This window comes from Cetorhinus maximus, chromosome 27 (genome assembly GCF_964194155.1).
Source record: "Cetorhinus maximus chromosome 27, sCetMax3.hap1.1, whole genome shotgun sequence".
NCBI lineage: Eukaryota > Metazoa > Chordata > Chondrichthyes > Lamniformes > Cetorhinidae > Cetorhinus > Cetorhinus maximus.
In genome coordinates, this window is record NC_135905.1 from 29,107,451 (window position 1) to 29,130,297 (window position 22,847).

Genomic DNA, 22,847 nt, shown 5'->3' on the forward strand with positions numbered 1-22,847 from the left:
TGTCTGTGACAGCTTTTGGTTATCTCCACCTATTACTGGCTGCTTGTCCCAACAAAACCCACACCCCCCCTTAAACCAGCTTATATTTCACCCCTTTCCTATTTTTACTTAGTTCTGTTGAAGGGGCATGAGGACTCGAAACATCAACTGTGCTCTCCTCCTCCGATGCTGCCAGACCTGCTGAGTTTTTCCAGGTATTTCTGTTTCTGTTTTTGACCAAAACCACACCTACTGACTAAGAAACACGCAACCACATTTCACTAGCTCACTTCTCAGCCAACAGCAACCAACAGTTAAAAAATCTAAATACATGTCCAAAGACATCATTCTTCATCTCCTGTTCTTAAGCTTTACTGCTCTCATTTTATATCATTCCTTCTCCAGCTAGGAACAAAATTCCCTGAATGCTCATTGCACCAAACCAACATTGAGAGAAGCTTTAAGCTGTCGTTGTAAAGATCTGTGGCAGTGTTTATTTAACATAGAGCTAATACATTTCTTATTATTCTGAAAGAATCATTTGATAAAGATTTTTATTTCTCAGACTGCAGACACAATCCAAACATATTAGACAATTGCCCTCTCTCTAGTACTGTACCTTTAGTTACTGTAGTTTATATTGCTGGAATGAATTATGAGTTTTCATGCAAGAAAATTTTCAGCCTTAATTTTAGGCTGTCTGGATATTTGGTTATGAATTTTTAACATGGTGATAAAGAATTCCTTTGTCTACTATTTTAACAGAGGATTGATGGCTTCTCTTCAAGCCATTCCTTCAATGATCCTGCTGGCTGACTAACCTTTCAACAAACCAAACATTGACTCTGTTTCCAGAATGATACCTTCTCAGAAACAGCCTAACCTTTTCAGCTTCCTGAGTGATGCCCCTTCTGTACAAACCAGTCCTTTAATAGCCTCCTGAATGGTGCCCCCTTTGAATAAACTAAACAATTAATGAGCTCTGGAATGAGCCTTTTCTCTGAGACAAACCATTCTTGGTCAACTTTCCCGCTGTACAAGCCAGGCCTACCCCCCTGACTCACCTTGCTCTAAACAAGGTAGGTCTTTTGACTGCCCCTCCCTTTGACGAGTGCCCTCCTGACTGTGCTCTGAACAAGCCAGGCCTCCTGACTGACCTCTCTTGAATTAGGCCTGCCCTTAAGTGAACCAGCCTTCTCAATAACACACCTTGAAAAAGTAAATGTTTGATCTTCTGAAACATCTTCTATGAAACCTATGAGATAACCTTTCATTAAAACAAAGACAGAATATGTTGAACTTAATCAGCCAGTCAGTCAGCATCGGCGGACTGAACAGACCAGAACTAATAGTTCAAAGATGATTGAGTGGCTGAGTGGTTCCAGCATTTTCTGTTTTTGTTTCCAATTTCTAACACAATTGTCTTTCAAGCTTCCTTGAGGCTCCTGAATAATGCTCTCTCTCAAAACTGACCCTTAGCTGAGACTCCTGGGTTTCCCTCTGAAAACAACCAATAAACCTCCTGCACAACACTCTTTATTATGCATATTATTAACAACTAATATAAATCGAGATTGATATCAAAAGTGTTAGAAGTAGCTGACAATTTTTGACTCACACACAGACACAGACACAAATGACTTTTAAAAAATAGCTCCAACTAACAATTCAGCGCAAGACCCTATTAACAAATATTTCCATTTGACTCCTGCTACGTGCTAATGAATCTCACTCCACGAGGAAGATAATGGAAATTGAATGTAAACAATATGTTATTAATGTCCTCCTGAGCCTGAAATTTTGGCTTACAGTCAGTTAGTGCAGGGTGAACCTTTTCTGATAACAGGCTTGTGGTGGTTTCATTAAGTTGGTGAGCTCACACTTGCCATTTGTCTCATGAGTGAAACTGTCCCCTTATTTAGTCAATAAGCACTATTACTGGTAGATGAAAAATCATACTATAGGGTTCCTGGTAATCATTTTAGGAAATGGTGTTAGTTAATGGAAGCTCCATACAGTCAAACTCTCGACAAATACTGTGATCCAGTGACACATGACTGGCATTGTCCTCTTACAGTGTTGTGGAGCAAAGTTTTCTTCTCTATTTAATTGACCCCCTCCCCCTGACTTTCCTTTTCTGTATTTAAATCCTCCTGTACCACACACAATTCCTGAATGTTGGAGAATGTTCCAATCCACTTCATAGTTACTCAATGTACCAGGGTAAGCAGTGTTTTGTCACCCCTCTCTGTTTCTGGGGAAGCACTTGACTTGCCTTAAACGCAATTTTGGTGGCGTTCGGGAGATTGTCACTGTAGGCACAAACCCGTCAGTTGGCTACACTTGGCTTACTGTCCATTAGCTTGGCTGTTTCACATTGAGATATGTACATTCAAAATCACGTGTGGCACCGAGTAATTTGTGATCTATATTTAGGTTTGTTTTCATGATTGGTACGTCTGTGGCCCTGTCCTTCAGCGCCATGCTGCGCCGAGGCAATCACCGATTGCAGTTGGTACGAAAGCTAACCTGGAGAACCATCGTCCTGCTGCTGATTGGAGCTTTTTACATTAACTATGGCCCACTCGGTGGCCCCAGTAAGTACATAAACTCAATCTTCTCGTTCGTGGCTGTGCTGTTTAAACTGGATTGAATACTCCTGTGCTTTTGATACTGTGGCGAAAGAGGAAAGTCCATGTATTTTTCACCCTTAAAATGTAAGAATCTCAACTAAAATAAGCATGTTATCTGTACTCCTGAGGTTTGTGGATACTGAGGGCAAGGTCCCATTTATTGCCAAGGACTAGGTTTTCTGAGACAGTGACTGTGGGCATTCTCCTTGAACTGCTGTAGTCCCTTTTCTGATAGTCCTTTCCCAATGTACTAGGTTGGGAACTCCAAGATATTCCAAGACCCCAGAGCAATAATGGAACGGTAATCTGTGTCCAAATCAGGATGATGTGTGACTTGAATGGGAGCTTGGAGGTGATGGTTCCCATAAATTGCTGCTCTTGTCCTTGGTGGTGGAGCTTGCAGGGTATGGAGGTGCAGCTGTAGCAACCTTGGTGAATTGCTGCAATATCTGCTGCAGCCATAGTGCACTGTTGGTGGACAGGGTGAATATTGGGTCCAGTAACAGGCACCAATCAAGTACACTGCTCTGATTTGGTGCTGAGCAGTAGAGTGTTGATGTATTCAAGCAAGTAATGAGTTTTATTATTACATGTATCACTATCCTGATCTCTGAGGATTAATTGCTTTAGACCATTGCAGTTTAATTCCTTTATTCTTTATGTATAGGCAATAAACGCACACAGTAACTCCCTCTCTCAATTTCTTTTTGCCATTATTATAATATAATTTTGCACTTATGGTAGTTCCTTATTATATTGAAACATCTCAATACGCTCATTAGCAACAATTACTTTTTGAGTGTATTGTCTGTTGTTATGTTTGGAAATGCAGTGACCATTTTTCCAGAAATGGTCTACAAACAACACCAAAACAAATGCCCAGCATCTGTTTCCCATCACTAATTGCTCTTGAGAAGGTGGTGGTGAGCCACCTTTTTGAACCGTTGCAATCCATGTGGCGTAGGTACATGTACAGTGTTGTTAGGAAGGGAGTTCCAGAATTTTGACCCAGTGACAGTGAAGGAACGGTGATAGTGTTTTAAGTCAGGATGAGGTGTGGCTTGAAGGGGAACTTCCAGGTGGTGGTATTCCCATGCATCTGCTGCCCTTGTCCTTCTAGGTGGAAGAGGTTGTGGATTTGAAAGGTGCTGTCAAAGGAGGCTTGATGAGTTGCTGCCGTACATCTTGTATTTGGTACACGGTGCTGCCACTGTGTGCCAATGGTGGAGGGAGTGAATATTTAAGATGGTTGATAGGGTGTCAATCAAATGGGCTGTTTTGTCCCGCATGGTGTCAAGCTTCTTGCTTGTTGTTAGTGCTCATCCAGGCAAGCGGAGAGTATTCCACACTACTGACTTGTGCCTTGTAGATTCTGAAGTAGGGCAGCTCCAACAGTGCTGCACCTGGACACGTAGCCCGTGATGAGTCTCTAATGAAAGAAATTGACGGTGACCTTAGTGCTGAAGAGTTGATGCTGCCATTGTTCTCCTTGAGGTCACTGCTACACTGAACCACACTATCCCAACAGTTGCAGAGGCCTACAGCCTGTTACCTGTCGTGCGTATGGCCAAAGGACGGACAATGGGTGTTAGCAACTAACTTGTAAGAGGGGAAAATAAGTTAGAACACTGGAGTAATTTTTAACTTCACTGTTTGGGGGTGTGAGGGTGTGGAAACTGGTGGAGTAGGTTACCGGACTCTTAAAGAACCTGCTCGATTATGGGCAGACAATTGCCTCTGCCATTTTATGGCCCAACTGGTGGAAGGCAAAAATGATGTAATTCTGTTTCTGAACTTTGCCACCAGGAATCAGGCAGGGATGCACACAGGCAGGGGTTATCACTTCTTAATATCCAGAAGCTTTGTTCCAGACTAGCTGTCGCTCAACATTACAGAAAAACTAAAGACATTGCTGGCTAGGTTTTTCCAGACAAACATTATGTTATCAATGTCAGACATTCCAAAGTGGCTTCTTTGGTCTGCAGCACTCCACATTAACATGCCATTATTGTACCTCACTCAGCGGAAAAGATAGCTCGGTAATCCAGTTTAAAAAAATATTACTAGCAATAATCTGATTCAGAGAATTCTTGTGAATTATGATCAAATCACTCCAAATATTTGATACCGGACAGTCATATGATTTAATGGCAGTCCCAAGGGCAACAGTACATTCTTGCAGTAAAGCAAACTCCTTTTAAGGGCCATCGTCTCTTCCTTTGATATCACAAACCCTTTTGGCCTAGAAACTAGTCCACTCTCGCATTCAGGCGAGAAATTAGTGGCAGCCATGCGCTGCTCCGATGAAACTGCTGCGCAAGAGCCCCAGGCAAAATCAGTCCTCATGTCTCATCAGGACGTGACTGGCGCGCTGGTAACACCACCCGCTCCAAGGGGCAATGTGTTGGTCACAAAGAACAGGAAGGGACACAGGCACCAGACCCATGACCTGTCCAGGAAGAATGGGGCATGGAGATTGGGAGGTGGGTGGAGAATCGCGAGGGGATGTCAGGGATCTTTAGGGGTGGGAGGGGTGGCACGGAGATTGGGGGTGGGGACAGATTAGTGGCTGGCAGGATCCATTATTTTAATGTGGAATCGGGAGGTGTGTGGATTCACCGGGATGATGTCAGCGATGGGAAACTATAGTTAGGCTGTAATCCTATCTCCCATCTGCATTTCCTGTGAGTGCAGCTTTCTGCTTGGTTTGTGAGGTCATGTAATTACCCCCGCACCATGCACTTTTAAGGTGCATTTACCTCGTACAATGTGAAGCACAGTGTGATGCTTATCTCTCCCACTGTTGGTTTTTGGCAGCAATGGGGATGCAGCTTCTTTTAGATCTTTAGAGTTGTGCTGGATTTGTCTGCTTCACATGTCTGGTGCTCTGTGAAGAAATCAGTGGAGTATTAAAGGGAGCAGGGAGGTGATGGGAGGGTGATACAGCCTGGCTACCTAAAAGCGCCATTAATACACAGGGCCCTGTTCTTTGCAGATAGAAAGAACATGTACACACATTGTGTCTGTTTCAGCTAAACAAAATAAGTGACAGCCGTTCGCTGGTTTATTCCCCAGGGCAATATCTTGTCCAATCAGATTCAAGTTGCCTGGTTTAAATTTCAAACAATGCTTGGCAGTTAGCTGTCAGTCACCATCAACTGTTGTATTCTGTATGGCAATGCCTCTACCAATCAGAGTCCACTTGCTAATCAATCAGCACTCCCTTTTCATACAGTATAAAGACATTGTTTCTCCTGACATCGATATTTTGTTGCGAATTGTCCTGATAAGTGCAAGATGAAAAGCTTTGACAAAAAAAATCTTTTTTTCAGCAATACTCAAGTTCTGTCCTACCAATGACTAAAAGCACAATTATATGAGCACCTCCAACAAACTGGCCAAACATTCGACACTCGGTGATATGCTTAAGAGCCACGCACTGTTTATTAGAAGCAGACAGAGTGTGGCCAGGCTGAATCAACTGGCATTGAATGGCTGCTGCACTTTTTCAAAGCAACGCTCTTTCCTCCCCTTAACTCGTCTGACAGAAATTGCATCTGTAAATGTTATGGAGGGTGCAATATACTGCACATCTCCCAGTAAAGATGGTTTTTAATTAAGTAATGAGCTGATTTTAATAAATCTCTTGCCGAGAGTGCATCCAAGCTCAGGGTTAATTCTCTATCGAAGTAATGATTTATATGCTGCTGATGTGCTTGTTCTGTCACATACAGAGTGCTGACCACATTTAATCACATGAGCTGTTTTATTTAAGCATTTTTCCTTTGTGTTGTTTTAAAATTATTGGTGATGCTTGAAAGGCCCTTGTTCTTCCAGTGCAGCTCTCCATCTATACCCGTGCCAAAATTCTGATTGATAGTGCTAATTGCGAAGGAATAGTGGACTACAGTGGTCACACACAAAAAAAAAACTACTGTTTAGGATACATTAGTGGCCAGAGTTTCCTGGCAATTAAACGCGTCGCTCAGTGTGGATAAAGCAGCTGTCATGTTTTAATTGGTGATTTTGGTGACGAGGCCACTGGTTTTCATGTGGAAACCGGCACTGCTGCTGAATTTGATTCTTTGCCGCCCTCCCACCACCCTATCCTCACCCCCCCTCTCCCCCCCCCCCCCCCCCCCCCCCCCCCCCCACCCCCCTTCCCCCCCCATCCCAACCAAACCCTCAAAAAACCCTCCAATAACAGAATCTCAGAATTTGACCTGAGCTACCTTAGTAGGATCAGCGACTCTGGTCAGTAGCCTTGAAATTGCACAGTCAAAATATCACACTCGCTAACCCAAAGGAGGCATTAACCATTCTAAAATATTGGGAAAAGCAGTTGTAAATGAAGCAGCTAAAAGTTGATTTATATACGGATGTTCACACAATGCAATTCATGGCCTTTGCGTATCACCATGTGTGAAACACAGTTAGAAAAAATCATTGGAAACAGAATAAATCTCCAGTAAATGACCAATGCCTCGTTGTTAAGGCGGTAACGTAGATTAGCTTGCTCCAGCTGCAGCCACTAACTTAGCAAATGTGAATCATAAGCATTTGGATCCCCATTGTTTTCCATAACTCTGATGCACAAAGTCAACAGTGAGTTGTTTTTCAGCCTTCCAGCCTAAGCATTGAGCTCATCAGCTTTTGGTCATAAAGGCTGCTTTCATTTTCCTGGATAGCAACAGTTCTGCTGGAACCATTTCTACCTGTGTTGCATCCAATTGCTCCTTTACTTGTCCCGTAAACGTGCCCTATTGCCCTGCACCATCAACCCTTTTGTCATTAACAGAAGAATTTTTTGGGTGGTGGAGCTTCTTGCCCTGCCGCCCGAAGATTTAGCGGGAAATACACCACGTCACCGCTGACTGGCCGGCAGCTCTGTAGTCCCAGCAGTGGCCAGGACTGGAGATATAAGCAGTCCCCAGGTTCCAAGTCCTGAGTCCAGGACCAGATGAGTGCGTGAGGGTTTCTTGGCAGGGAGGGGAGGAGAGAGCTGGGGGTTGGTGGGGCTGGGGAGAGGGCAGTGGGAGTCCTTATGGCGCGACCAGGGGGAGGAAGAACTCACTGGGGGGCAGAGCTTGGGAGGGGGTGCTAATGTTGTAGTCATGCTACAATGGAGCGAATGCTTTAGTTTGTAATTGAGAGTAGCTGGCACCAATTGAGGAAAGATTTGGGAATTATTCCAAGTGTATAAAAACCAGTTTACACCGGGAATAGGGGAGGAACAAGGGAGTCTGTGCCTGTGCTCTGTGGTCCTTAAACCTGGATTAAGGAAAAGACGGCTCCAGATTCATCCTTCCCTCAATGTGGAAAGGGGGCCCTTGAGGGAGGCACCCCCCTTACCGCCCAAGTCCTGAACATAGTGACCTGCCAGACATCCCCCCCCTCCACCCCGCACTTCTGAACTCCTCCCATCAGCCTCAAAATTGAGAGTGGGTGGGAAGTGGGCCTTGAGTGGACAATAATTGGTCACTTAAGGGTCTCAATTGGTCAAGGGCAGACAGGTCACCCTGGACGTCAGCTCCCACCCCCCCCCCACCAGACAGGTTGGGGGTGGGCGGAAGGGTGTCAGGAAGGCCACCCGGGAAATTACAGCCTCCCCCCACCCCGCCAATCTGCAAAGCCATCAGCAGGGGACTGTAAAATTCTGCTCTAAATCTCTCCTGAGCTCCACCTTACCATTGACCTTCCATTGTGTTTTTCCCTCCACCTCACCATCCCGTACTCTGTACTTGCTTATCAACTATTAAATCTAACTTCTCACGACTCTGATGTAAGGTCAGTGACCTGAAATGTTAGCTCTGTTTCTCTCTCCACAGGTGCTCCCTGACCTGCTGAATATTTCCAGCACTTTTTGTTTTGAATTTCTAGAGTCCTCAATGTTTTGCTTCCCATCCATCAGGAGACACTGAATTGTCCCAGTGTCATCAACCAAGAAGTTTAACAAAAGTGCCCCTTTTTAACAAGGGCACAAATAATAAAAACATAAATCATACAAAGGAAAGTAAGTTTAATAAATTAAAGCATAATATTAAATCCAGCGTTGGCGACACCCTCGGTCTGTGTGGCGCCCACTGGTCACAAAAGGCTTTTAGTGGGTTGCTGTTGTTGGCACAATCATGGATTTTTCAACTTTTCAATTTTTAAAAATCAACCCTGGTTGTGGCCATCTATGGAATTTATTTGCGTAAATCAATTACTATGTTACATTACCACTAGTGTTAAATGTTATGTCTTCTGGAGGCTACAAAGCCAACTTATACCTCAGAGGCTTAATTGTTCATTCTGGCAGTTTGTTGGCTTGGTTTTCCTTCCTCCCCATTTCCTCCCCCAAAATGTTCATGTTTTTATTCCCAGTGCATTTAAATAAAAAGCCCACAAACCTCTCTTAACTTGAGGTGAGAGGGAGGAGGCTGGCTTAACCCTGGACAGCGTTTAATCCTCTCTGTGCAGCTGCTCGGTTGCGAACAATGGAGAGACTTGCAGGTCACAAAGAATGTGAGAGTGGTGCTCTTGGGGGTTAAAACCCCTGGTAACTTTTACCTTGGACCAATTGCCTCTGGTGAGATTCCAGACTATGTGTAGTTCCAAGACGACATCTGTTCTGGCACAGGAACAGACACAATTTAGAACAGGAGAAGAGGCTTCTAGTCTACCCTTATGAAACTCCTAGTGCATTCCTTACCAGGATTCTAGCGCCAACAGCCCTATCACCCTCTTACAAACGTGATACGTTTTTTCATGGTTGTAGAGTGAGCTTGAGTACTTTGCACATTTGATAATTATTCACGTACTTGCCTTGACAATACATGCCAATAAGCTAGATAACTTGTAATGGTAGGGGCATCATATCCAACCCCAACTTGGTACTAAAATAAAGACAGAAAATGCTTGAAATACTTGGAAGGTCAGGCAGCATCATCTGTGGTGAGTGAAAGAGAATTAACATTTCAGGCCTGTGACCTTGCCTCAGAACTAATGCAATTCTGGCCTTACCTGGTGACTGTTAGGAGTGGAACGCTGGACAATTATTTCTTCCTGAACCTTGGGAATTGGAGGCCAATTGTTGCAGCCCTACTGCCATTCCATGCCATTGCTGACCAAGGTGCAGGCTGGAATCTCAACTGGACTTTATGGCACCTTCTTATAGGTTCATGAGTGTTTGTAGGAATTCAGTCAACAGACAAATACAGTGGAAGGGCAAACCTGTGGCACATCACTTCATGTCATAGTAGGTCAGGCCTCCAACTTGTGACCCTCCTCCATTACATCCAATTACATACAAGTGTACTTCAGTGCCATCAACAGGAGGTTATAACATCTCTCTTTCTTCTTAACAGTTTCATGGGAAAGGGTCAGAATCCCTGGGGTCCTGCAACACCTTGGATTCACATACTTTGCCATTGCTTTAATGGAGACTTGTTGTGCTAAAAAGGAACTGAAGCAATACATGGTGAGAAATTCTTTGAGATGATAGACCGTGCAATGCTGCCAGCGGGATATTGTTGTGTTCAATTGTTGGCGTTTGGTTTTGTGTGTCTGTTGACTGTTCTCGGTGTTTATGCTATCAGTCAAGCCTTGGGTATGGTTACAGAGAGAGAGAAACTGAAAGTAAGCTGGTAGTTGAAGACATTTTTTTTTAAAACTTGTGAAAAAAAGCCCTTTTCACACACAGAACCTGGTGAAAGTCATCTCTGTATATATCTCCGAGGTACAAAACATAATAAATACTATTCTTGCAACCTGGCATTCCAGCAGTAACAATGAGGCGGGTGGTTTGAGATCACTTACAGCCTTACAGAAACTGGCACCTTCACTGCCTCCATGACAGGCTGTGCAAAATTAAACCTAGATTGGCTAGAGTCTCAATTTCTCATAGTCCACAGTTGATGATGTCAACGAAGCTCCTCAATGTTACTGCTCTATAACACGCTCCACTCTACACAGCATCTTCTGTGGCACCATAATCCACCATGCCTTTAACCTTGCATGTATTTGTATGTTTTATCTCCAGAACTCCTACTTCTCATACACCTTTGTATGTTGTGATTTTTCCCTCAGGCCTGCGTTTGGGCCCCCGTTAGGGATATTCTTATCTACTGGCCCGAGTGGATATTTATAATTTTACTGGAAACATTTATGGCTGTGCCTCACCTTTTTTCTACCTGTCCCAGGATGCCCCAGGTAAGTCCAGCCTGAGATGGAGTAACCAGCTTTGCTTTCAGATGTAGAAGATCTCCATGAAATAATGATGGTTAAGCACAAAAGTGCCAAATGCCTGCTATAAGGGCCAAGATCCTGCACCATGATGCATATCAAGAATTCATAGGAATGGTGCCATGATTTTCCGTTAGTTAACTTTACTATCACAAAGGCGGAGGTCTCAGAGATGGGAAGCACTGGGGCTGAGCCTGATGCCCCAAGGCAGCAAGGAGTAGGTCTGTGTGTAGCAGCTGAGGCCTGGCGTGGTATTGAAAGATGGAGAGGAGTGGAAAAAGGCTGGAAAGTCAGCTGGAAGAAGCTGAGTGTGTGCCTTGGCAACGAAAACTGTTTAGGGCAACACTGGGGAGTTAAAATGGGTGTGGGAGCTTTTAATAGTTTTCTAAAAATCTAGAATTTAAAATAAAACAACTACCCAAGGCCTTTAAAGCTGCTGGGGCACTCAAAATTTAGGCGGACCTGGGTACCCTGAATGTTTAGTGGGCGATGGCAGTTGTCTGAGTTTGTGGCGCAAGCCAACAGGCCTAAATTTAGCTCACTCAAAACCCATTCACTTAGACAGAATTAGAATCAGTCCCAATTGGAGGGAAGTGACAGAAAAACAGGACAAACAATGTGCTACAGTAAACAAAGATTTGTAAACCAGTAAGTGTGCACAGAATGAAAACTTTGAAACTATAAATAAATGCTTATGATTTTGCTTAAACTACCAAACTCTTGACAAATACATTTACCCAACTTATTACACTTGGCCAACAAAACAGTCAAATGAATGAACTTGCCTTTGTGTAGCCCCTTTCAACATATCAAAGTGCTTCACAGTCGCTTTGATTACCTTGATGTGCGGCTACTATTCTTGTAGGCAGATGTGATAGTCTGTTGCGCACATAGCAAATTGTTTTGGAGTTGATGAGACTTTGGAGGTTGAGGAATAAAAGTTGGCCAGAAGAACTTGCTGCTCTTCACATAGGGGCCTTGGGATCTTCTAGACCCACCTGAACAGCCTGGAATGGGTCAATTGGCTTCGATTTGAGCACCTAAGATACCCATTGGATATGATGTTTATCCAACAGGCAGGCCTAACCGGATGGTACCACATGCCTTGATTTTAACGGCTGGAAGACAGAGGCACCAAACCTGCAGCTATCCCTGAGTACTTAGCAGCAGGTGTCAGTGTAGATTGTGCACTCAAGAGATTGGCCTGAACTGACATCCTTCTGATCTGGAGGCGCAAATGCCGCTAGTCCAAGCCGACACTCACCTGTGTTATTTACTGAGCTAATTCAAGACACTGGCACACACCTGAGGTGTGTGTTTGTTTCTTTGCTTTTTATGTTGTAAACTGATGATCAGAACACAGAACATTCTGGCATCACACTTAGATTTGTCTGATTTAGTATTTTTAAGATGGAAGATTTCCGGGAGGAGCTCCAGAGAGCAGGGCTGAGGTGGTTTTAGGGCATGTAAAAGGCAGTGGGCCATGGGCGGGGAGGAGAAGGAAGGGGATGATAGGGTGTGAGAGGAGGTGTAAAACTAGTGGAAGTTAGAGATAGGATGGGGCAAGTCCATGGAGAGATCCAGAACATGGACGAGAATTTTAAATTCAATTAAAGGACTTTCTCTCAGGTGTTTTGCACTTGTTTCTGTGAGAGGACAGTCCTGAAATGAAATTGCCATCATGAAATGGTTGTGCATCTGCAGAATAATAGAAATCGGTCGCAGTAATGAGACAACTAGTCAAACAGAGGCTGCCTTGCATGATTTATACAATCCAATGTTTTCAGCTTTCTCAGGGCCTTGGCTTCCAATGTGCTGGGAATTTTGGATGGTCAGTCTTGCGAGCCTCACTTGGGAACTCTGTTTATTTATCGAGCTGTTCTTTATGATTTATTGCCTTATATTACAGACCTTGCTAAGGGATATTAGATAATCATATTCTGTCACAGACAATAGGGTGGGCGGAATGAGAAAGCATCCATCTTCAGGGCTGCTCAGCCCAGAGGTGCGCCACTTTTAATCTGGAATTTTCTCTCTGATTTTTTTTCTCTCTTTCAATATAAAACCCCCAGTAGCTACAGAATGCATTTGCAAAGAGGGTGTAAGTGTACTCATGAATTGAAAAATTAATTCCCAAGTGTTGGACATTTATCCAAACAAAAAAAAATACATTCAATGTTATTGCTGCAAAGTTTTGCACATCAACTCTTTCAGTCTGCTCCTTTAGCCAAGTTTGATTTTCTGTTTTGGGTGTCACCTCCCCTTCCCCTTCCTCCCCCAACCCTTCCCCCCCTCCCCTCTCCCCTCCCTCTCCCCTCTCCCATCCCTCTCCATCCTCCCTCTGCTCTTCTCCCCTCCCACAGCCCCCCTCACTCCTCACACTCACTGACCAGCAGCTAGGCTAGTAATCACACAAATGCATTTATATAATCCCTATAACCCTGACTAATTTGCAGGATTATGGGGAAAAAGATGGGCTGTGGGATTAAATTGGATAGCTCTTTCAAAGAGCTGGCACAGCCATGATGGGCTGAATGGCCTGTGCTTTAAGATTCTCTGATTCTAGAAATATGTGTGCATATATCTGTCTAAGTGTGATTTACCTGTGCATATGCGAGCTGTGTCTAATTACATGCAGTACCCCTCTTTGCCCTTATCTCATTGGTTTTCAGACTTTTCTGTCTGAGGAGGCCCCCTTTGTAAATCTTGCACAGTTCCACAAGCTCCCTGCTTTAGCTTCCAAAAGACACTGCCATCTTCCCCACCTAAAAATGCAATCACTGCAAAAAGCTGCAGTCTCCCATCACCAAATGGGATTTAGGCCCACGTACCCATCAGTAACAGGGAATCCCAGAGGGATTGAGAATCATGCACCCTGTAATGCAATAAAAATTTCACACAGGGCTTCTAACATTGGTTGTTGCATGGAGCAGATGCACAATAAATCACCCTTTCCAAAAACCTCACACTCAGTCCTGTTCACCTAACACCCACTGTGCCCACCGACCTCCACTGGCTCCCAGTCAAACGATGTCTTGATTGTAAAATTCCCATCCTTGTTTTCAAATCCCTCCTCGGCCTCATTGCCCCTCATCTCTGTAATCTCCTCCAACCTCACAACCTCACAATTGTGCGCAGGAGCAGAGGGACCTGGGTGGATATGTGCATATGTGCATAAGTAGGACAGGTGGAGAGAGCATACAATATCCTAGACTTTATTAATAAGGCATAGAGTACAAGAGCAAGGAGGTTGTGCTGAACTTGTTTAGGACACTAGTTAGACCTCAGCTGGAGTACTGTGTACAGTCCTGGGCGGCACACTTTAGTGAGGATGTGAGCGCATTGGAGAGAGTGCAGAAGCGGTTTTACAAAAATGGTTCCAGGGATGAGAAACTTCAGTTGTGAAGATAGATTGGAGAAGTTGGGACAGTTCTCCTTGGAGAGGAGAAGGATAAGAGGAGATTTGACAGAGGTGTTCAAAATCATGAGGGAGTTGGACAGAGTAGATAGGGAGAAGCTGTTCCTGCTCATTAAAGGATCTAGAACAAGAGGGCACAGATTTAAAGTGATTTGCAAAAGAAGCAAATGTGATGTGAGAAAAAACTTTTTCACACAGCGAGTGATTTGGGTCTGGAATGCACTGCCTGGAAGTGTGGTGGTGGCAGGTTCAATTTAGGCATTCAAGAGAGCATTAGATAATTATTTAAATAGCAATAATGTGCAGGGGTACGGGGACAAGGCAGGAGACTGAATCAAAATGCTCATTCCGACAGCCGGTGCAGACACGATGGGCCGAATGGCCTCCTTCTGCAACGTAACAATTCTGTGATTCAGTGAACCCTCCACAATATCTGCACTCCTCTAATTCTGGTCACGTGAGCATTCTCGATTTTAATCGCTCCATCATTGGAGGCTGCACCTTCAGTAGCCTAAGCTCCAGAATACCCTCTCTACACCTCTCCGCTTCTCTATTATACTTTCCTCCTTTAAGATGCTCCTTAAAACTTGCCTCTTTGGCCAAGCTTTTTGGTCATGTGATCTAATATCGCCTTATGTTGCTCAGTGTCACATTTTCTTTGATAACAATCCTACGAAGCACCTGTGGACATTTTATTAGTTTAAGAACGCTATATAAATATAAGTTGTTGTTGCATCCATTGTTCCAATGAATACTTCTAGGTCAGTGCTTAATATGGTTTGACATAAACCGTAATAGTAACTTGAATTTAGAAATGAACATTGAGAAAGAGGTTAGGAGATGTAATAAAAACAGAAAATGCTGAAAAAACTCAGCAGGTCTGACAGCATCTGTGGAGAGAAAGACAGAGTTAACGTTTTGAGTCCGTATGACTCTTCTTCAGAGCTACTTTTCTTTAGCTTTGTAGAAGAGTTATACGGACTTGAAACGTTAACTCTGTTTCTCTCCCCACAGATGCCGTCGTACCTGCTGAGTTTTTCCAGCATTTTCAGTTTTTTATTTCAGATTTCCAGCATCTGCAGTATTTTGCTTTTATTTTAGGTTAGGAGAGGTATCTGAAGATAGGTTTTGATAATGTTTCAGCTGCAATATCAAAAGATAGGTTAAGATGCAGAAGACTCTTTAGCCCAGATTTCCTCATGTTTCCAGAATACTAGCCCTAACATCTTTCTAACTAGTTTACATAAGAATTGGCCAGGCAGCTGGAGCCTGGGTTTAACATCTCACTGAAAAACCTGACTACATCATGCAGTCCCCTGCCTCCACTGCATCCTCCAGTCTTAAATATTGATTCCGCTTGCTGTACATGTATCTGTTTTGAATCACTTTGCTCTTTTAGCTGTACTTCCATGATTGGTCCCCGATGCCATGAAATCTTTCCAGGAGTTTAGCCAGCTGGATGGTAACCAAGCAATGCACCCTGTAGAAATGTCATGAGATCAAAATAATTTACACACTTGATGCTTGCTTACTAAGATTTTTTAAAATTACTTTTGCACCCAAGTGTTGTCAAAGCAAAATGATTCCTCAACACTATTGTAGTTTTGCTTTGAACTCCCAACGCTTCTCTCTTGAAGGAGTTGTATTTCATCCTAAGCAATTCATTGTGGTTTCATTGGACACAGAGTCATTATGGCACAGAAGTAGGCTCATCGACTCCTTGTCAGCTCTCTGTACAGTAATCCAGTCAGTCCCATTCCCCCGCTCTATTCCCGTAGCCCTGAAATTCTATTTCCCTCAAGTGCCCATCAAATTTCCTTTTGAAATCATTGATTGTCTCCAGTCACACCACTGTCATAGGCAGCGGCTTCCATGTTATTACCACTCACTGTGTAACAATGTTCTTCTTCACATCCCTCCTGTATCTCTTACCCAAAACCTCCAATCTGTGTCCCCTAGTGCTTGTGCCAAGAGCTAATAGGAACAGGTTTTCTTTGGCTACCATATCTAAACTTGTCCTAATCTTGTACACCTCTATCAAATCTCCCTTCAACCCCCTTGGCTCCAGGGAGAATAACCCCAACTTCTCCAACCTAACCTTGTAACTAAAATCCCTCAGCCCTGGAACCATTCTGATAAATCTCCTCTGCACCCCCTCAATGAACTTCATATCCTTCATAAGGTGTTGTGACCAGAACTGGAACTTGAGTCTCCATGGGTATATCTCCCCCATTAGTACAATTCTTAATCCCAGGGGTGTGCTGGAAGTGTACCCAATTCTTGAAAGTTGATCCTCCTTCGTTTTTGCCACTGTTACACCTTCACCATTCGAGTGTTATTAGAAGGTGACAAGTTTAAATGGGTGGTTTCCTTATAAAGGTGGACATACGATTTTGTAACGAAATCTGTTAACAGGGAGTTTGTGTGGATGTGAGATTTTGGGATATTAGTCTATACAATAGTCTAACTTCAGAGCCTGTACTAAATACAACAGTTGCTTCTGCTGGCCCTTGTGATAAGCCCAAACAGAAGGTATAAGATATTGGTGGAGATGTTAGAACTGGGTGGCACCTGATCATTTTACATTGGAAAATGGTTTTGGAACTCAACCCTGGCTTATGCCACCATGTTTGACTTTTCAGAGGCTATCTTGGAGCTGGAGGAATAGGGGATGATGGGAAATTCCCAAACTGTACTGGAGGGCGGCAGGATACATCGACAAATGGCTGCTGGGAGTTAGTCACATCTATGGCCAGCCCACCTGCCAGGTAACGTCCCTGCGCTCTGAACTGAGATCAATCCAACTCAAATAAAAATAGAAAATCCTGGAAATAATCAGCAGGTCAGGCAGCATGTGTGGAGAGAGAAACAGAGTTAACATTCCAGGTTGATGAACTTTCATCAGAACTGGAAAACGTTACAGATTTTAAGCAGGTAGGAGGCAGGGAAAAGGTGGTGCTGGAGGGTGGTGCGCAGTGGTGGACTAGTTGGAGGAAAAATCGAAAAGGAAAGATCTGTGCTAGGGTGGAAAGCAGGGGCAATTTCAGTGACTAAAAGGGATGATGATGCTGGGCAAAAGTGGGTGATAATGGGACAAGTGAAGAAGCAAAAGAGTAGGTGTAAATGGCAGCAACAGATTCATTTTGCCAGCAGCTGCTGCCAGAAAAAAGGAGCAATGGTTATGAATTGAAATTGTTGAACCTCATGTCAAGTCCGGAAGGCAGTAAAGTGCCTAACAGAAAGATGCAATGCTGCTCTTTGAGCTTCCACTGAGCTGCACTGGAACATTGTTAAACTGATCTTGTGTATGTGCATTAAAAATGAGTAGGAAGGGATGTTTGTCATGGAGTTCACCAAAGAACATATAAATGTAAATATGTTAAATACAAAGAAAGGGAAATAGCACGCTGGCAGGGTAATTGCAACGCAATGATCAATATGTCTGATGTAAGCACACCAAGCCTGGGTAAAAACCACTGATGCCCAGGATCTGCATTTTTAGATCAGGGCTTGTTAAGAAATCATGTGCAGATTGGTGAAGTAAATTTGAAATCTTGCAGCATCAATATTCTACTTTCAAGCCAATGTTTAGATGGGCTCTCTGAATCAAAAGTGGCAGAACCCGAGGTTTGCATTGTAACCGCACAACACCCCCACTAATAATTACCTGTTACGACATGTTAAAATTTGCATGTTTATTCCTTAAGCATAAATATCGGAAGCAATGCTTGATACACAAGTTCAAAATCGATGGCATAAAGCACCATGATGTGATGGGATCTTTGTCTTCTCATCAGCTGTTTGCTCAGGACATGGTTAGTAAAATGACAAAGCTACAGATGATAGATGAATGTTGGAAAACAGGAAAATTGATGCCAAATATTTTCAGTAAAAGCAGGAGCATGTGGGATAGATTGCTAGAAAGGGCATGAGTGAAAATTAACCTTACCGGATCCAAAAACAGAGACTGGATAAGTTCTCATCAACAAATAAGAGTCAGGATTATCAGATTTCCAAAATGTAGCAAGGTATTCTTATGAGAAATTGGATAATGAAGGTCAGTAGTGTACTCCTACCCTGGGATTGTTGCTATTATTCACAACATAACAAAATAATACAATTTTTGAATTTTCCGTATGCTTTTGTGTACCTTTTTTTTTACAAAATATACTCTCAGGCTTTCCAAATCATTTTATGCTACTGAGAGAAGTCCAAGATCACTTGGTGGTGGAACGTCATCATAACCAGGGTCAGTGAGTTGACAGAGTGACTCTCTTGGCATTTCTGAGTGATGTGAATTTTCCATTCATTACGGTATTTACTTCTGGTTTCAGGAGTTGTATCACACCACTGAGCCTTTTGATCCTGAAGGAGACCTGGGAACCATCAACTCAATTTTGATGGCGTTTATATGATTGCAGGTAAGAATAATGAGCAAAGCATTGCATATGCACAATGGAGCTCACCCACATCGATAACTATTCCACATCAGGAAAATAGTTCTCCCTCATCTGAAAGTTATAATTTAGGGAAGGCAGAGCTTGCTTTAGATCAATTTGATAGGATAAATTCATGAGTATTTTGAAGGAAATCAAGTAAGAAATACGCTGGATAGTCAGAGAATTGGATATTGGTCTTTCCCATGAATTCCTAATTCATGATCATAGGATGAAAATGATCTCTAGCTTTATATGTCCTGGCCCAACTTGGGTTGGCTTCCTCAATCCAGTTCCAAGTAACCATGGGCAGAATTTTATTGTGGGTGGGGGTGGGGAGAGGAGGGTGGGTGCTCTTCATGCTGCTGGTTCAATCAGAAGGCAGGTAGCTGCAAAGCCTCAGCAGCGCCGCCGGGAGAGGTGGTCACTGCTGAGGCGGGCTGGAGAACATGAGGGCACTTCAACATGGAGGTGCCCTCAAGAAGGCCACTTAAATTAAAACAATTAGTCACTTGGCAGTACAGAACTTGAATATTGCTAAAAAGAGAAACATGTTGTCGAAACCTTTTGTTTTGTTCTCATCAAGACAAATGCAAGAATGCCAAATTTCAAATCACAAGGAAAGCAGCTAATCTGCACTTACAAAGCCAAAACAAAACTACTATTAGATGTGATTCCATGATTAGGCAGCACTTGGTGAACAATCCTGAGTGTGCCAATAGCTACACTAATAACTAATTTAAGCTAACCAGTCAAGCTCGTAATGTGGCTCATCTTTGCTTGCTCAAAGTGACATATATTCATACGCAGGAACCCGTTCTCTACAAACAAGTGGAAACGTTCAAGCCTTGTTTGAATTACCCAGGAGCTTGGGTAGTTCCCCATTGCTTTCTCTTGGCAACACCTCAGCCAATCAGAGTGGAGTTGCCAACCAATCAACCCTCTTTTTTCCTGTTGTATAAATTGTTGTAATAATTGGAAATTTGTCATTCTTGCCTTTGTCCTGATGAGTGCAAGATGAAAAGCTTCAGCAATGTGTCTCTCTTTTCAGCAATATTAAAACAATTAGGTGGCTGAGGGCAGCAAGCCCTTCCAATCCGAGGGAAACCCCTCCAGCCGAAAACCACTCCAAACTGATTGGCTCAGAGAAGGGCTAGAAAACTGATCCAATTAGAAGTGAATGAGCAATGAGGAAAGACTGGGAAGCAGTTTTCAAGCCTGGAAAAACGTTACAGTAGTTTATAAAGAATTAATTTGGATGAATAAGGTGAACAACATCATGCATTTATATAGTGCCTTTAATGCAAAAATGCGAGAAGGCACCTTACAGAGGCCTACTCAATAAAATTGATGGCAAGCCAAAGGATGAGAAATTAGGAGGAGTATGTAAAAGTTAATTAAGAAATGTGCTTAAAGACGCAGATGGAGATAGTGAGGCAGATAGGGATTCCCAGAGCAGGGAGCTTAGGTAGCTAAAGGCCCACTGCCAATGTTAGGATGAAGGGAAAGGGGATACAATCGAGGTCAGGGCCAGAGGAGCTGAGAGTTTGAGGCTGGGGTGGGGTAACTATAGGGTTGGCGGGGATTACAGAGATAAGGAAGCAGAAGGCCATGAGATGATTTAATCACAAGGATGAAAATTTTAAGTCTTGCTATGATTATAAAGGGCTTTGGTGAGACCACACCTGGAATACTGTGTGTGGTTTTGGTCTCCGTGTTTAAGGAAGGATATACTTGCATTGGAGGTGGTACAGCAAAGGTTCACTAAATAGATCTTTGGGATGAAAGGGTTGTCCTACGATGAGAGGCTGAGTAAATTTGGCCAATATTCTCTCGGGTTTAGAAGAATGATAGGCGAAATCAATGAAACGTACCAGATTCTGAAGGGGTAGGATAAGCTAGATGCTGAAAGATTGTTTCCGCTGATTGGGGAATCTAAAACATGGGAGCACAGTCTCAGGATAAGCGGCCGATCATTTAGCCCTGAGATGAGGGGAAATTACTTCACTCAAAGGGTTTTGAATCTTTGGAATTCTCTACCCTAGAGGGTTGTAAATGCCCCATCATTGAATACATTTAAGGCTGGGATGGACAGATTTTTGATCTCTCAGGGAATTATGGGATATGGGGAGCAGGCAGGAAAGTGCAATTGAAGCCCAAGATCAGCCATGATTGTATTGATTGGCAGAGCATGCTCGACAACTTCGGCCATATGGTCCACTCCTACTATTTTTTGTGTTTAAATTTGAGGCTCTGGGGACCCAGCAGACAATGTAGATCAGTAAGGACATGGGTGATTGGTGAGCAGAACTTAATGCAGGATAGGGTACAGCCAGATTATTACTTCAAAATAAAAGAGGAATGAAGAATATTTTATACTGAAAGAGTCAAAAATGGTTGGCATAAACTATAGGTTGAGTAATAGGGATTAAAATATTGGGATGTTTAAGATACAAGTTGGGTGATATAATGGAAAAGTTTGTATACTGGAGCAATTAAGTAGAGAGTAAAGTGCTATCAAGATGTTTCAATGGCCCATGTGGTCTGTACTTATACTTGCGGGAATGAGAGTCAGTATTTTAAAATGTTTTTAACAAAGTGAACACGGGTTGTGTCCTACTGCAGATTCAGTGCTCTCTCTCTCACTCACTATGCACATGATGAAGTGACTGTGTTAGGAATATCCATTTGGAGGAAAATAAATGAGGTGCTGCTGCAAATGCCTTTCAGCTGTTCCCCTTCTTCCCTACCAGAAAAAATTGAAGGCGACCTGCGTTCTACTGATTTTCCACACAGAGAAAATGTGTTAAAAGCAGAGAGATCTGGATGCTTGCTTGTGCCTCTAGGGTGTCCAATGTTTCTGTTGTTGTGCTTCAAAACATCATTCAGAGGCAATATGGAAGCAGCCATGCTTTATAGAACCCTTCCTTGAATGATGGCATGAAGGGGTTGAGTGGCATAGCTGGCATTCTTTTCATGATTCCACTGCAAAGCAGATTTATAGAAAATCCTCTCACTGCATCTGGAGCTGTAGCGTTTTGAGTATTAACTGTGATCAGTCCCAGTTATCTGCAATAATATATGCACTACGGGCCCTAAAATATTTTGGCAAAATACAAATTGTTCCCTTTTGTTCCTGGAACCCTGAAACCATACTGGTGATGCTGCTTTAAGAATGCTCTGGGGTTGTGCACACAGCTTATCTCGACTTTTATTATGGATTTATTTACTTGAGATGTTGCTGTTAAAGACTTGTGAAACGGAACCTTAAAGTCCCTCTGCTCTGGCATATCCCCCATTCAAAGTGGGTTTGTGTGGGCAAGTTTGATGCATCCTGAAGTGACTTTAGCCAAACTGTTAGGTACTCCTCGAGCAAACAAGGTGTCAGAAACACACGCACAGCTAATAGAAAACAGGAACACTTGCTGCACAGCTGAGGTTGCACCTTGAGCCCAGCGAGGAATTTCAGTAAAACCATGTGCTTATAACTGTGCAGCCTAAAGCCATGTTCCAAGGGTGTATTTTGTGAAAGCCTCGAGAGGAACAACCATTTTGCAAATGCTTGCAAATCTAAAGACATTCAACCAAAGGAACACCTAGAGCCTTTAAACGAAGAAACAACTTTACTGTAATCTGCAATGGACCTACACAGCTAGTATGTCCAACTTAGCCTAAATAGACAGATCTGCTGAATGGATATTAACTAGAATTCCACATTGAAGTCCATATCCACTGGTGCATCAACAGTGTGATGGGCAAAATATTTTGAGATATATCACTAAATCATTGCTCATATTGTCAGGTTTAAGATAGATGCTGACGGATTTCCTTAATCTCTGCCGGTGTGTGGAAATTTTGGGTCTTTGAATCCTTATACTGATGAAAAACCAACACATTTCATGTAGTAGCATGGGTTAATGTCACAGCTTTCAAGATTAGACTATGTGCTGATCTGCAGCTGCCCAACTGAATAACCAAACACGGAGTTACTGGGTTCATATAGTGAATGGGCTAGTTAGAGATCTAAATGACACAAGAAGTTACTGCCACCTGGACCAATGTTTTACAATACATTTGCTACATGTGGCTAATTGGGAATTTGAGATGAGGTAATGGCATTTCAGGTTCATAAATAAAAAAATGAGGAATAGACAC

At 43.1% G+C, this 22,847-nt stretch overlaps 1 pseudogene; it reads left to right on the forward strand.

Moving 5' to 3' along the window:
• Positions 1-22,847, forward strand: part of LOC144668498 (heparan-alpha-glucosaminide N-acetyltransferase-like) — a 123,848-nt pseudogene that overhangs the window by 53,360 nt on the left and 47,641 nt on the right.